This window comes from Miniopterus natalensis, chromosome 6 (genome assembly GCF_054644295.1).
Source record: "Miniopterus natalensis isolate mMinNat1 chromosome 6, mMinNat1.hap1, whole genome shotgun sequence".
NCBI classification, from domain to species: Eukaryota; Metazoa; Chordata; class Mammalia; order Chiroptera; family Miniopteridae; genus Miniopterus; species Miniopterus natalensis.
Genome location: NC_142086.1, coordinates 26,952,138 through 26,961,761, shown reverse-complemented (window position 1 = coordinate 26,961,761; position 9,624 = coordinate 26,952,138). Strand labels below are relative to the sequence as shown.

Below are 9,624 nucleotides of genomic sequence, written 5' to 3'. Positions count from 1 at the left end.
CCCCAGAGACAGTGCACCTGGGGGTCAGACTCTACCACGCTGGATTACAACCCTACCACATCCACGAGTGACACACTCAAGGGGCGCACTTGGTGAACACCAAAACTCTACTGAATAAATCCTGCTCCATAGGGGTGTCTCCAGCACAGCAGCTCTCTGGCTGTAGTTGCAGCTGGTCCTCACAGCTGACTGGCCTGGGGGTCAATTCCTCCCAGTGATGCCAACAGCAACCAAGGCTCAACTACAACAGGACAGTGCACACAGCCCACACAGGGGAGCACCTAGAAGGCCCAGCTCGGGTGACTGGGGAGGCTGAGCCACTGGACCCTACAGGACACCTACTGCACAAAGCCACTCTACCAATTCCAGGAGACATAGCAACTCTACCTAATACACAGAAACAAACACCTGGAAGCAGCCAAAATGTGGAGGCAAAGAAACAAGTCACAAAGGAAAGAACAGAAGAAATCTCTAGAAGAGGAAATAAATGAAATAGATCCAAGCAAGCTAACAGATACAGAGTTCAGAATTTTGTTTATAAGGATGCTCAAGCAGACTATTACGAAAATAACTGAGAAAATCAATAACATAATAAAGTATCAATTTGAAATGAAGGCTACACAAGCTGAATTGAAGAATAATTTACAGGGAATCAACAGTAGAGTAGAGGAAACTGAGAATCAAATCAGCAAATTTGGAACATGAGGAAACAAAAAGCACCCAACCAGAAGAACAAAAAGAAAAAAGAATCCAAAAATATGAAGATAATATAAGGAGCCTCTGGGACAACTTCAAGAGGCCCAGCATTGATATTATTGGGGTGCCAGAAGGGGAAGAAAGAGCAAGAAATTGAAAACCTATTTGAAAAAATAATTACAAAAAACTTTTCCTACCTGGGGAAAGAAATAGACTTACAAGTCCAGGAAGCACAGAGGGTCCCAAACAAGAGGAACCCAAAGAGGCCCACAGCAAGACACATCATAATTAAAATGCCAAAGGTTAAAGACAAAGAGAGAATCTTAAAAGCAGCAAGAGAAGAGCAGTTAATTACCTACAAGGGAGCCCCCATACAACTGTCAGCTGATTTCTCAACAGAAAGTTTGCAGGCCAGAAGGGAGTGGAAAGAAATATTCAAAGTGATGAAAAACATGGAACTACCCAGATTGCTCTACCCAGCAAAGCTATCATTTAGGATTGAAGGTCAGATAAAGAGCTTCTCAGACAAGGAAAAGCTAAAGGAGTTCATCACCACCAGACCAGCACTACAGGAAATGTTGAAGGGCCTTCTTTAAGAAGAAGCTAATGAACAAAAGAATCTGACGAACTAAATAGATCCAGAGACATTGACTCATGCAACAGACTATCATATTTCAGAGGGAAGGGGGGTGGAGGGTGGGAAGAGATTAACCAAAGAAGTTACATGCATTTATGCATAACCAATGGACAGACAATAAAGGGGTGAAGGCCTGGGGAGAGGGTGGGAGCAAGGTGGAGGGGATCAATTGGGGGGGGAAAATGGACACCTGTAATACTCTCAACAATAAAAATAAATTTAAAAAAAACACCACAGAAATTAACAAGCATTGGCAAGGATGTGGAGAAACTGAAATCCTTGTGCATAACATTACTATTGGAAATGCAAAATGGCATAGCTGTTGTGGAAAACAGTGTGGTGATCCCTCAAAAAGTTAAATATAGAATCACTAGCAAGTCCACTTCTGGGTATAGATACAAAAGAATTGAAAACAAAGACTCAAACACAGGAGTTGTACACCAGTGTTCACAGCCGCATTATTCTCAGTAGCCAAAATGTGGTAACAACCCAAATGGCCATCTACATGAATGAATAAGCAAAATGTGGTATATGCATACAGTGGAACATTACTGACCCTTAAAAAGGAATGAAATTCTGTCCTAGCCAGTTTGGCTCAGTAGTTAGAGCGTCAGCCTGTGGACCAAAGGGTCCCGCCAAGGACACGAACCTTAGTTGCAGGCTCAGCCCCAGTTAGGGCACAAGCGGGACACAACCACTCAATGTGTCTCTCACATCACTGTTTCTCTCTCTCCCCACCCCCCCTTCTACTCTCTCTGAAAAAGCAATGGGAAAAATATGCTCAGGTGAGGGGAGAAAAAAAAAGCAATGAAATCCTGATATTTACTACATGATGAACCTTGCAAACATTATGCTAAGTGAAATAAGTGGAACACAAAGAGACAGATATATGATTCCACTTATGTGGAATGTAAGGAACTAGAATAGTCAAACTCACATGAACTGAAAGCAGAATAGAAATTACCAAGGGATAAGGTAAGAGGACAGGAAGATATTGTTTAATGAGTTCAGGTTTTCTGTCTGGGATGATAAAAAAAAGCCTGGAAATAGTGATGTTGTTTGCACAACAATGTGAATGTACTTAATGCCACTGAGTTGTACACTTAAAATGGTTAAATAGTAAATTTTATCTTATATATATATTTTACCACAATGAAAAAATAGAAAAACACTTAATTCACTGAGTACTTAAAGAGCCTGATTTAAAACTTTCCTCTTTTATTCTTCTCCATAAATTAAATTTGGAACAATTGTCAAAAAAAAAGTTAAGACACGTAAGTAGATCTTAGAAGTCGGGCACATGTACTTGGAACCATTTTCTCTGTTTTCTTTGCTCTAGTTGACTCTTGCTTGAGCCATGCAAAGGATCAGGCTCACAGAAATCAAGATCTTACTCAGTATTAAGCCTTCATAATGCTTTAAAAGATTCATGTAATCCAGGGGCTCAGATAAAGCAGAGAGAAGTCTGGGAGATCGAGGGTGGCTCCCCAGTCCTTTCTTCTTATGATGAGAACACATTCTCTGGCCCAGAGTAATAGATAAGCTCCCCAATGGGGGATTTATGGGATTATCTCACACAGTAAGGGAACATTTTAGTCATGAAACATGTCTCTTTTACACCCCAGATTTCACGTCAGTTTTCAAGGACATATTGCTAAGAGCATTCCATAGGGAAGACCTTCCTGCTAGCACTGGGATGTCCAGAATCATACTGACTAGGAGATTAGATAGGGTGCCCTGCCTTCTTCCTCCTATCCCATGTGGAACATGCCCTCATAGTGGGGGGAAACTGGGTCACAGTCCAGCTGCAGCCTTCCTCCTCACTGCCCGACTATTATGATTGTACAAGTGAACTGACATGTATTTATCTTTAGAAATAACCATTTGATGTACAAACCTGGCATAATACTTCCAAGGAAATTTTCTACTCCTGAAGTTTGATGTCTAGACCTCTGTGTTAGGAATATTTTTCAAATAAATGTATCAAAATATCACCTGATGATGGTAAGGAGGAAAAGACAAGCTCCCTTTGGCTGGGCCTCTAAATCCTCACGTAGCATAAATTCTCAGATCCAACAATTCAGACGTAAGGAGCTTTAGGCAACGAGAACCTAAAGTAAAAGGAAATTTCTTCCCCATCAGCCACATTTCAGGCCAGAAGAAATTAAAGGGATCAAAGAACCGTTGCCTAAGAAGGGCTCTCTAGGCTCTGCCCAGTTTACTCTACCTTTCCTGTTCTCTGTTACTGGCCCTTTCACGTAAGAGTTCTTGCTCTCCACCAGCTAGCTGGTTTGCACTGAAGAATTCAGACATTTCATTGCATCCCAAGTCAACCTAACCTTTTAATAAGACTATAAATTGCTCTCTGCCCCAAATCCTTGGTTTGGCCTCAACCCATTCCATTCAGGTCCCACCTCTTAAGAACTGAGCTAGGTAAGAGGGCTAGGTCTCCCACAAATGCAGGAGGAAAATCTGGATAAAACTCCCTAAGTCCCAGGACTGGTGGTGGCTGCAGCCACCACAACCTGACCACCACGCAGAAGATTTGCCTTTTCACCGTCGCTCGCCCTCAGGACAGGCCTTGCCCAGGCTCTGCTCCTCCAACTGAAGCAACTGCTCTACAAATGTAGGCAAAACAGCAGTCGCAGGGTGACGCCTAGGCCTGGGGTCCTAACACTCTCCTCAGAGTTCCAGGATGGTGCTGGTGAGTCTGGACTCTACCATCGCCACCTACAATTCTGAGATTAACAGTGGCGCCAGGGAGCCACGGGACTGGAACCAAAGCTGGTGTCTCAGTCATGAGTATATAGAGTCCCTAATTAATGCCACCTGGCTTCATACAATTATCTAAGCAGACATGCCTTTGACATTATTTGAATCACAGATTTAGCTCTGGCTTCTGTGGATAGTTACAGAGCCCTTTCTTCAGAGCATGCAGCAATGCAAGCCCAAGGATTAATACACTTCTTATAGACATAGGCCCTGGACAAGAGACTTCTGCTGGGTGAAATATGAGAAACATAATCAATAAGCACTAAAAAAAATCCTTGCGTTACAAAGTGCCAAATGTAATTTCCGAAACCTTGGAAAGCCTGGCAGTTTAAGGCACGTTACAGCTTACAAAGTATTTCTACCAATTTTCCCATTTGAAAGGAAAATAGGCAGCAAGTTTTCACAACAACTTCAAACTAAAAACAACAGAAGAAGACATAGGCTTGGTTGTATAGCCTTTTCAGAAACTATACAACTATAATGGTAGATAACTCACTCATGGGCTATTGATTTGGTTTAAGCAACAGAATGTGTTTTCAAGAGCTGCTATGTTATGCTCACATCCATCCTTTATAACCTTTACATTTCAGGCTCTGAAGAAAGAAAAACAGAATTTTCACCTCATTTATATGCACCAGAGAAGTGCAAGAAAACATTTCCATGAAACTTACTGTGGCAGACAATCTGCTTAATTGCAGCAATGTGTTTGATGTGGGTTCTGGACACAAAAGCACACCCCCCAAATTGGAAATGACAGCCAATGCTTTTGCCAGCGCCTGTCAGCAGCTGGTGACTATGACTTGCTTAATCCCAAGTGCTCGTCTCTTAGTGGTGGTTTCCTGTGTGCGCCCCACCAGAGTGCTCTGGCTGGGTGGTCTATGAAATAGTTGGAATTTATGGCTGACTTTGCCCACATGCAGTTAGGCAAATGCTCCAAATGCTCGATGGTGGAGTGGTACCTGGCTTATTTTCCCCAGAATCAAATCAAACACTAAGAATGCCAAGAGTACCTGGTTACTATTAGCATGACTCCTTTGTGAGCAAGGGGAAGAATTGCCAACACATACAGCATATCCTCAGAGTCAGGGAGAAAAAGGAATTTTTCTTTGCCATTTCTTTGGAAAAGAAGAGAAAGGACAAAAATAGATACTATTCTTGGGTAAGCCCACAGTAGCTTCTCTTTTCTGCTCAGAGTTTCATTCTCTGTCCTGAGTTCTAATGTATGTCAAATCCCTTTGCACACCATTTCTGAGAATTTTGTCAGTAAGAATTCCAAAGCAAAAGCAATCTATTATCAAAAAAGAAATCTTTCCCCATGATGAAAATGAGAATTCAGATGCCATGCTAAGCCATCATCTTTTCAATTCAGAAAATGTTTAAGTGCCCTCAGAAAAATAATACCACAAGAACTTGACATTTTTTACATTTCATAGGAGTGAAGGATTTGAGAACTGATCTTAACTGTGAAGAAAGAATTAAGACACTAACTTTTACCAGGGAACAACAGAAGAATAAATAAGATAAACAACCAACTTAAGACCAAACTTCAGCATCAATTCTATATGTGCCTCTATCGAGGCCGTGATGGGTAGTCCCAACGTGGTTGGCGGTAGGCGTCACCTGGGTTCAGGTATTCCTGGTGTTCTTAACTTCCTCTTGGAAACAATGGACTCATTCAACATTTATTGAGCTTCTACAAGCATCTACTATGTGCCAGGCACTGTTCTAGATAGTGGGGATACAGCACCAAACAAAATAGACAGTCTCTGATTTCAGGAAACTTTTAGTACACTATAATTTTAATATAAGTAAAATAGAATACGGTGGATACAGTGGTATCCAAATTTATAAAGCAGTCATCCCATATGCATCTATAACTCAGTCTAAACACATAAGTTCCCAGCTGTGATTCTATTTTGGTAACCAGCCCTCCTTCCTTAGCAATCACACCAAGAACAAAGGTTGCGTCTTCAGCCACAATGTCAGGCTTGAGCCAACCCCTAAGCCTGGCTTGGCCTCTTCTGTTCAGCCCCAGTGTGTGTTGAGCTGTGTTGTCATTGTACCAACACAGTTCCCTGCTCTAGAGAGACATCTTCTTCTGCTGAGGAGCTGCCCACGCAACAGGTCAACGGCAGTGACCCATCAGTGCCTCTGATCTGCTCGGTGTCCTCCAAGCCTTTCTCTCTTTCCCCACTTCATCACATGCCATCTTTGATTTTCATGTTCATAAACAGGCTTAGCAACGACATTCTTGAGCCCACAGTCTGATTGCTGAGTGGAAAACAACAATTCCTTCCCTTTTGGTAATGCTTCAGGCCACCTCCTTGCTGTTTAGAGATAGAAACTAGTCTCTGGAACATTGCAAAATAATTCTGCTAATTCAAGCATTTCTTCCTCAACCTATCTCCTGTAAAGCTTTTTAAGGGTAAAAATGCCACCCTTAGAGTCTTTTTTAATAGGCCTCAGGTAAGACCCAGGGAGCTGTTTGCTTTAACCACATGGGTCATTCAGATGTGCATTTTGGTTTGAGAGCCACTGCCCAGAAAGCTAATTAGTTAAAACATACTTACTGCAGTAGCCTCTGCAAGTGTTCCATTCCCTGCCTTCCTCCAGATATGTCACCTTCTACCAGGATATTCAACCTAAACATTGGATTTGTGACCACACTTACGCTGCGTCATTCATGATCTCACCGTCCCATCCCTTTCACTTTCCTAAGTGACCTTGGCCTACACACTGCCTCTAGTGGGCCCTTTTCATACTTTATTTCTCATCTACCTATATTAAATTCTTGTCAAAATTAAGGATAACACCCTTGCTAGGCTAGGCTGGACTTCCATGATTTTTTTTTAATAAGCAATGAGGTAAACAATAACCTAGAAATCAAAATTTTATCCTGCTCCCCTATAACCTCCGTTCAAAACAATTATACAGAATGCCCGGATGTGTGTACCAGCCTGGGCCTGACGGGTGGGGACATCCATGGGCATCTCGGCTTCCCGGGGAAAGGCAGTATGAGAGGAAAAAGTGGTAGGAGGAGGCAACCCAGCCACGGAGGGCCAGACAGCCGTCACGCCCGGTCACCAATCTCAGAACCCAGCCAGCGGACCGGGCGACGACGGCAGCTAGGGCAGGAGAAAGGAACATGGCAGGACGGCCGCCAGCTTGTGGCACTTGAGTGTACAAAATTGGAACACGATGCTAATACAGACCACAGTTTATTATCTTTTTATGTGTTGCAATAAGGAGTCAGAAAAAGCGGGCAATCGAGTGTAAAAGAGGCTGATGGAAGTAGCAATACCCTAGACTTCTTATTGGAATGAACAGAAAAGGCCACACGTCCCGAAGCGGCCAGGCCACACGGTGTAGCTGACGACTGACTTGATGGGAAGGTTTGTGGAGCAAGTGTTCTTTAAATACTTAAAGCAGAACCTCAAGGTCATTGCTTTCTTTTGATTAAACCTCCACTAAATAATCAAGAAAACAGAATATCCTGCTGAGCTACTGCTGGAGTCCTTCAGTGCTCCAGGCGCATACACAGCCGTGCAGTCCGGCTGTGCATTAACGGCCTCCTGAGCATCAAAAAAGGAGGAAAATGGCCAGTGACTAGCGTGGTACCGGAGAGTGAAGGCGGTGTCGCTCTAGCTCCTCCTGTGGCTGAAGGACATGTGACTGGCGGCCATGGCAAGCACATGTCAATCACAGCGTGGGCTGTAACATGTTACATTCAGTGACCGCTGAGGCCGAGAAGTGGGAATTGCTCCAGAGCAATCCCTGGAAACAGCTATGAAAGTAAAGCAGTGCTATAGTTATGTCTGCCCAGAGTTAGCGAAAGAATTTCACAAGTATCACACACGTGGGCCAAGTGGATTAAACAGTATACTGCATTCAAGGCAATTTCAAAGAAAGAATTTTCCATTGACGTTGGTTATGACAGATCCTGAAACCTTTCTTCAAGAGTTTGCTAATCCAGACTTCACACCGCCTACCTAAGAAGTAGTAGGTGAAGTAATTCAAAACTATCTTCCTGATGTCACTCTCTCTCCAAGAATATTGACCTCACTCAACTGGCTGTGCAGGACTTTGAGTGTCGCTTTTATGTTTTGAAGGAAAAAGTAACCAAGTAAAAAATAAATTTCAAAACATAGCCTCATGCACAGCAATGTGAATATATTTAATTTCACTGAACTATCCACTTTAAAATGGTTAAAACGATAAATTTTATGCTATGTGTGTTACCACAATAAAATAAATAAAAATTTAAAAGTGGCTTCATGACACTTGCCATTCATTATTCATTCATAGGACAAGGGTGTCCAGTAATTATTAATTGCTATCAAGTCCCCAAAATGAAAATTGATTTTTGTTGCAAGTGCTTTTAGAATGAAGAAGCTAGTATATTGGATTGTCTAATTACTTGCATTCTTTTTCTTGCTAAAAAAACTTTTTTAAGTAAAGACAAGGAAATGCAAATCAAAACCACAATGAGATCACCCACTAGGATGGATAATTATAATTAAAAAGACAGACAATAACAAGCATTGGTGAGAATTTGTAGAAATTCTCTTTTTAAAAAACCAAAAAAAGTGCTCTCGACATTCAGGTCTTCCCACACCCATTCCAGCCTCATTTCAGTGATACCAGGAGGATATCACTGAGATATCCTCCTGGTTCAGATGCTTAAGCAGGTGCCACTGACCCAACGTGTGAGAAGCAAACACGGGACGGTGCTGTGTGTGCTAACTTGTCTGCTTCTACGGGACATGTTCTGAGCTCTCTCAGAGTCTCTCCTGTGACTGGCAGTGCCAAGGTTCAATCAAATCTCTATTCGATGATTTGAGTGGTTTTAATGGCCTGCTCCCTCTCTGCTGCCTTTCTTTCTTTCTTTCTTTCTTTCTTTCTTTCTTTCTTTCTTTCTTTCTTTCTTTCTTTCTTTCTTTCTTTCTTTCTTTCTTTCTTTCCTTCTTTCTTTTTTTTCTTTTGTGCCTGGCTTCTTTCACTTAACATTATGTTTTCAAGGTTTATGATGTGTAGCATGTATCAGTGCTTCATTCCTTTGCATGACTTTAATCAGTTCAAGCTTCTAGGACAAAAAAAAAACACAGAGTGGGTGGCTTAAACAACACATATTTATTTCTCAGAGTTCTGGAGGCTGTGAAGTCCAGAATCAAGGTGCTGCCAAATTTGGTTCCTGGTGAGGGCCCTCCTTCCCCGCTTGCAGATGGCCATGTTCTTGCTATATCCTCACATGGCAGAGAGAGGAAACTCAAGTGTCTCTTCCTTTTCTTACAAGAACCCTAATCCCATTATAGGGGCTTCACTCTCAGGAACTAATTCAAATCTAATTACACCCCAAAAGCCCCAACTTCTCATATCATCACAATGTGGGAAAGGGCTTCAACATACGAATTTGAGGAAGCAAACATTCAGTCCATAACACAACCCAATACGCTTTGCAGATATACTACATTTTATCCATCCGTTCATTAGTTAGCAGGCATTTAGGTTGTTTACACTTT

General features: G+C 42.2%; 1 pseudogene; it reads left to right on the top strand.

Annotated features, from left to right (window-relative positions):
- Positions 1-5,689: 5,689 nt before the first annotated feature.
- LOC107527096 (actin-related protein 3 pseudogene) lies at positions 5,690-8,212 on the top strand (annotated as a pseudogene).
- The last annotated feature ends 1,412 nt before the right edge of the window (positions 8,213-9,624 follow it).